Below are 6,797 nucleotides of genomic sequence, written 5' to 3'. Positions count from 1 at the left end.
GTGGGATGATTTATGATTTGTCGGCAAAAATGTGCGTATTCGCAATCATATTGTTATTAACATGACTAGTTTTCCCCGAGGAAAGCAGATTTGAGATTTTGAGCAGGTAATAGCTATGTCAGTGCCAATCCATATTTGTACAAGTTTCTTACACTACATAGGTTGAAAGAACACTTTTTTTAAAAGGTGAAGTGGGTTTTCATTGGTTTTATGTATCAAGTCTACATTATACGCGTCAATTTGTCATCTTTTGAGCATATGGTCAAGTATGCTCATCAAACTTCGCAATTTTAATACTTGTTAAAAGCTCTGCCTTTTGGAAAAGGCTTGTGTCTTTCATGGGGGACCTTTTCAAGATTGCGTTTGCGTGAAGATGAAGGGCTGGAAGATGCTTATGAATCCAGATCTCATGAAGGATTCACTACAAGTTGACTAACAATAGGCAACCTGTGATTGGCCTGGTGGCTATGCCACTTGGCATCACTTGCTTTTGTCGTTTTCAATTGATTGTACAGCAATTAAGGACTGACTGACAATGAAGGCGGAATATTCCTATTTTTACTATATGGTCGAGACCTGACCCTTTCCGCTTGCAATTCAAAATAGCAGAAAACAAGGAATAGTTCTAAAGTAGTTTGGTAACAGAAACATTTCACAGATTCAGATGCGACGCTTGATTGTTTATGGTTTACCAACCCGGTATTCCCAATTGGTATATGATGATCAAATTATGTTCATCCTTTGCTAGAAGAATCACTGCAATTGATTTATGGTGTGGTCCAAAATGATCTAGATATTGTGCTTCCTACCATAACTTCTAGTGACCAACTAGATAGGCAACACTGGTATTTCTTTAAAAGTAAAAAAAATCTGGGATCTAGGTAATTGGATAGACTGATTCAATAAATTTGATTAATTTTAAAATGTATTAATAAAATAGAAATAAATTGACAATATTTAACCATAAAAAATAATTCTTAATATCATTGGACTCATCACCACCCTACTATAGACACCACCCAACTATTAAAAAAAGCTCACCAATACAGTTCTAATACCACTGTAAAAAAATATATGACGATTTCAAAAGAGATCCTTTGCGTTATCAGAGCAACAACCTAGAAAACAAACCAAATAAAAAATCATGAAGTGAACATCTAGTACTTGAATTTAATCAATTAATCTAATTTAATTCAAATACAAAATTTAACTAAGAACGACAAATAAAAAGATCCAAAGTCATTTCAAGATTAGTGAAAAATGTTACATGAAGCAAATAAAAAAATAACGGAGCCTAATCGCCAATTAAATAAATAGTGAAGGGTGAAACTGAAAAAAGCATGAGTTTAAAAAAGAAAAAAAATCTAGCAAACCCAAGCAAATCTTCTAAACTTAAGTTAATCTCTCCAATTCGTAACCCGTGAAATCCTACATCGGGCTCAACCAATAAGTTCAATTTCCAACCAAATATTGAAAGAGAAACTGGAATAAAAATATCAATTTAAAAAATATGCTAAAGTAAAATATATAGCAATAAAAAGAATGATAATCAAATCTGGGTGGGAAAAAACTGGAGGAGATAAAATTGTAAAACAAATTCAATTTTAAAAATTATCTCAGATAAAATAAATATCAATCAAGAGAATATGGACCAAATTTAACATATGAAAACAATCAGAGGATAAAATTAAAAAAAAAATAATTTTATTAATTATTTTAAATAAAAGTAACAATAATTAAAAGAAAAATGATCAAATTTGAATGAAAAATAAATTAAATGGTTACTTTAAAAATTTAAAAGGTTAAACGTGAAAATCAAGGAAGAGAGAGAGAAAAAAAAAATCCCACTAGTGCCAAACCACAAATTATTTAACCATACGTGCCGCCTTGTGATGGAGGGGCCGCCGAGACAATTCCAATGTTATCCTAGAAGCCGTTGTTTTTCTATTAAGCAATGCCACATGTATTTGCCCAAAGAGCACGAGAAAAATCCATGTGCGTAAACCATTTTTTTTAATAATATTATATTTATTAAAATATAAAATTACTCCTTAGTCAAGTTAATTATAATTAAAAACCATGATGGAATATATATATATATATATATATATATATATATATATATATATATAAAAAAAATCTTAGATGCAAATTAAAGAAATTTTGCTTTTAGGTGTAATTTAGTAATTTTATTGTACTTTAGAAAAGTAAAATACAAAAAATCCCATGGAATCCAATTAATTAAATCCATCTTTTAAGGGTAATTTAGTAATTATATTGTGATAAAAAAGTGAAAAAAAGCATACTTGCCTCCGATCAATCTAATAATGAAAGATGAATCATTTTAGAACATTGTTTTACCTCTAATAGTTAATCCAATGATTTTTTTTTATAGGATAGTCAAAATTATAATTTTATTATAGTAATCCACATTATCATGTGTTTTATGTGTAATGAAACACTGAGACTTCTTAGTTTTTTTTAATTACTTTTTATTGTGAAGAAATTTTATCATGTTTTTGGAATAACATTCAGATTAATTTCTACACTTTCATCCTCTCAAGTTTATTTAAAAAAAAAAATGTAAGAAAAGAATTCTTTACAAATGTAACAATTCGGAGATGGATGACCTGATTAAAATCTAATTGAAAAAAAAAAAAAACCTTGTGTGGATGGATAATCGGAAGATATTCCGACTGTTAAAAGACTTGGAAAAGGTCAATAGTGACCAACTATTTTAAGAGAGGGGAAGAGACTAGGGAATGTGTTGGAGGAATTAGCAGCTGACTTTAACCCTTTTTTAGGTAGGAATCCTTGAATTCTCACCAGCCAATGGCTCCATACCAACTTGATAGAGTTGGTGCGAGTTATCGCACAGTGATCATAAAGTAACAAAGAACATTTCTATTTTGACAACTTGGCTCCGCACCATGACCACAAGGTTAGAATCAAGAACAATTCTTTCTTAGAATTAGGAACAATTTAAATCCACTAGCAACTAGCAAGGGTATCCATTCCTAGAATTATTGCATGTTACAAGGTTTGCAACTAAAAGATTCCCCTCTATCTTTTACCAAATTGATGAAAAGAATCTATCGATTCGCATGAAAGATCAACTTTAATTGGAATGTGAGACCATGTAAGATTTTTTTTCTTACAGCTATTTCTTTTTTATAATCTTTAGACTAAACAAATCCCAAATCCTGTTATCAACAGGCCATAATGGTCTTTTCCTTCCATCATAACTTTTGCGGTTGCGATAAAATAATTACAAATTATAATAGCTATAATGATTTTTTATTATTTTAGCTATATTTTTAAATTTATTGTGAAAAGAAAACATAAATCACACCGTAATATACCACCAAAACAAACAAAACCTTACTAAATTAACCTCCCGGTTTTTTCATAGTGGCCAAGTCAATCCAAGTGAAACTAACAGTGGATTGTACAGACAAAAAATCAGGACCATGCCTTTGGAATTGTGGGTGCCATTAGAAATGAACAGAAGCAGTTAAGCTGTGTTTGGTTATAGGTAAGTGGGCTTATCAATTTGTCATGGCAACCAAGGATCCCTCAAGAGAGAATAACAGATGATTCTGCTTTATTAGAAGCTATTCTTCAAAGATGTCTGTGCAAATGGATATCGACACAGAGTGAGCGCTAAAAGGACAGGTCAAATTGGCTTAACATGGCATGGTCACCGGAAGTCTGGCGAATGGCATGCCTTAGTTCGGATCTCAATTGTGCTGTGACAAAGACATGAAGCTACACTCGTTATGTTTCTGTTGGAGGTCGTCTTGGTCCCAGGGTTCCCCTGTGGCTCTGCCAGTCATTGATTTGCTGGTCTGGTCTAGTGGTGCAAGCCATGTGATGAAGCTTCTTATGAAATGCATGCTTTAAGATTTATATCACTAGATATTTTCGAAAACACAACAAAAACTAGAAACTTTTGAGGTTTGATTTGTTCCACGTAAAACACGCCGAAGCTTTGGGGGATGAAGAAGTGTTCCTGTTCCATGTGAAAGGACAGTACTTTAACTGAATTTTTATCCAAGCTGGCTTCTTTGCTTTTTGTTTTTTTTAAATCTCCCATGTATTTTGATTAATTATTCGGTACTCTAAAATTAATAATAAAGTAAGTTTTAGTAATTTTGAGATTTATAAAATTCAAACCAATAATTTTTAAAAAATAAATTTAAAATCCAATCAATTAAACTAATTTTTTTTTCTTTTCCATTCTCGTGGAGCTACCAACACTAGGGAGCAAGATGGTGATAATCTATAGGATTGTTGGGCAATTTCTTTTCGGGCCCTCGTTCCTCTCCTGTTCAGATCAGATTCTACTGAATGTGTTGATTGTATGATCTGCTGGCTTTGATAGGCCATTTGAGTTTTTCACGAGAGGCCCAGGATGCATTGCAAATATAATTAAGAATTACTACTACAACCACCCAATTTCCCAAGATCGCATGAGCTATGATAAGACATTCTTGACGGGCTTAGCTACAGCACAAAAAGAGAGCAAAATGCGAAGGATTGCAAATATGACAACCTTTTTGTTTTTGTTTTTCAAGAGCATGTTACAAGTCGAATTGGAATGGGGAGCGAATACTACTTGTATAAATGCAATTAATATTCTGAAATAGAGGAAATTAATGATTCTGACAAGTTTAAACTAGCTTTTTACTATTTAAAAAGTATTTAGAAGGCATGGTCTTATGAGAAATTTAGAAAATAAAAGAATAACATAGAGAGTATGTAGATGTCTTGTGTTCTAGATTTGAGGGTCAGAAGTACTCACTGGAAAAACTTGTGGATCTGAGACAAGCAGAAAGCCTGGAAGCCTATATAAATTTTTTTGATATATTATAGAATAGAGATAAATTAGAGAGAAGCAAGCTATGGTACTTTCCATAGAGTAGGGTTAGAGGTTGATATAAAAAATCTTATCAAAATTGAATCCAAGGCATTAAAACAAATCTACAACCTAGCTCGATTACAAGAAAACACCCTAACCTGCAGTTGTTCTCATTTAAGCCACTTCAAATATTCTTGCCAAATTACTACACAAGTGACACAAACCAAACTCAATCCTCACCTAATAACACATAGAAATACAATCTCATCAACCCTTTAATATTCCAAGCTCATCCCAAACTGGCCTCTTACATGTACTCTCACTCTAAATTACATTAATCCACCAAATAAGCAACCTATCAATTCAATAAAGAATGGAGATTTAGAGGAAAGAAAAGCAAATGGATTGTGTTTATGGTGTGATGAGAAACTCATACCAAGGCATAAATACAAGAATAAAAAGCTCTACTCACTATGCATTGTTGATCATGAAAGAGACAATGAAGAAGATGCTAACCATGGGCAGGGACTGGATTATGAATAAATCACTCCCTATATTTAAATCAATTCCTTAAAAAGGATCTCAGGTTTTCACACTCGAAGAGTGACGCGGGGGGGGGGGGGGGGGGGGGTGACAAACATCCACTCTTCATCATAGTGGACTCTAGCAGCACCCATAACTTCATCATTACACAAGTGGCCAACAAACTACAATGCAACCTTGCGACCATCAAGCCATTGACAGTAGCAAATGGTGGGGACAATGTGCGCAGAAATTTCAAATGGAAAATGCAAGGGGTTAGCGTTTTAGATAATGCATTTGTTATGGAGCTAAAAAACTATGGTATGGTACTAGGGATACAATAGTTGGTCATGCTACACAACATTATAACTAACTACAAAGAGTTATGGTTAAATGGGAGGGTCGGGAAGTAGGACTTAAGGGTGATAATCCTGTTAAGCTACAAAGTATTAGATTCGGGCAACTTAACAGCCTATTGGATAATTCAAATCAACTAGCAGAGGTCAGTTTGTGCAGTTTAAGATCATGAAAGAAGTTGAAAGGGTGTTGTATTCAGTATCTACTACTGTATCACCTTATGTTGGGTCATACCAGGACATATTCAAAGAACCAAAGGGGTTTCCACAACCAAAGGCTCCTTGTGATCTATATGAGAGTTATTACACACTAATAAAGCCAACCTGAAATTGTATGTTAGACGAGTCTTCATCTCAGATGAATTTGATGAACTTTTTCCTTAACATCTGAACTTTTTGAAGGGTCTCATTGATTCTGACACTTTACTGCTCAATGTTTCACGAGAAATGCTTCAACAACATAGCATCTTAAAAACAATCAAAAAGAGATTTATTAGAAAAAGCACTTGATATTTTCTGTAAAACTGCTGATGAAGATCCCAATGAGGCAAATGACAAAGACAAGAAAGATGTCAGGAATTCCGGTGAATATGAGGAAAAAAAGGTCAACATGTAAAATTCTGAAATGAGTTTGGCAAGTTTATCAGAATTGGTATCATTGAGGATTTCGCTCAGCAAAGCTTCTGAGACTCGAAATCACCAAGTTGATGGTAAACTGACATTACTTGATCAGTACATATCAAGAATGAAATATGGGCAAAAAGATATTTTATACATAATTGGACCGAACAAGGAGCAATTGGAAAAATCTCTTGAACTTGATAGGCTGAAGAAGCACGTAGGAAACTAGGTGGTACAATCTAAATTACCTGCACTTCCTTGCGAAATAGCCCCTCACCCACAAGCCATACAGGACAGGAGGATGGTGAAAAAAAAATCAAGCTACCACTCAAGTCCTGGTTCACTGGAAGGGTCTCTCTCCATCAGATGCCACTTGGGAGTTCGCTGATGATCTTTGTCTAAGACTTCCACAATTTCTCAAGGGCATTTTCAAGGAG

The sequence above is a fragment of the Populus nigra genome, chromosome 3 (assembly GCF_951802175.1).
Source record: "Populus nigra chromosome 3, ddPopNigr1.1, whole genome shotgun sequence".
In the NCBI taxonomy this organism is placed as follows: domain Eukaryota; kingdom Viridiplantae; phylum Streptophyta; class Magnoliopsida; order Malpighiales; family Salicaceae; genus Populus; species Populus nigra.
Note: the sequence above shows the minus strand (reverse complement) of the source record.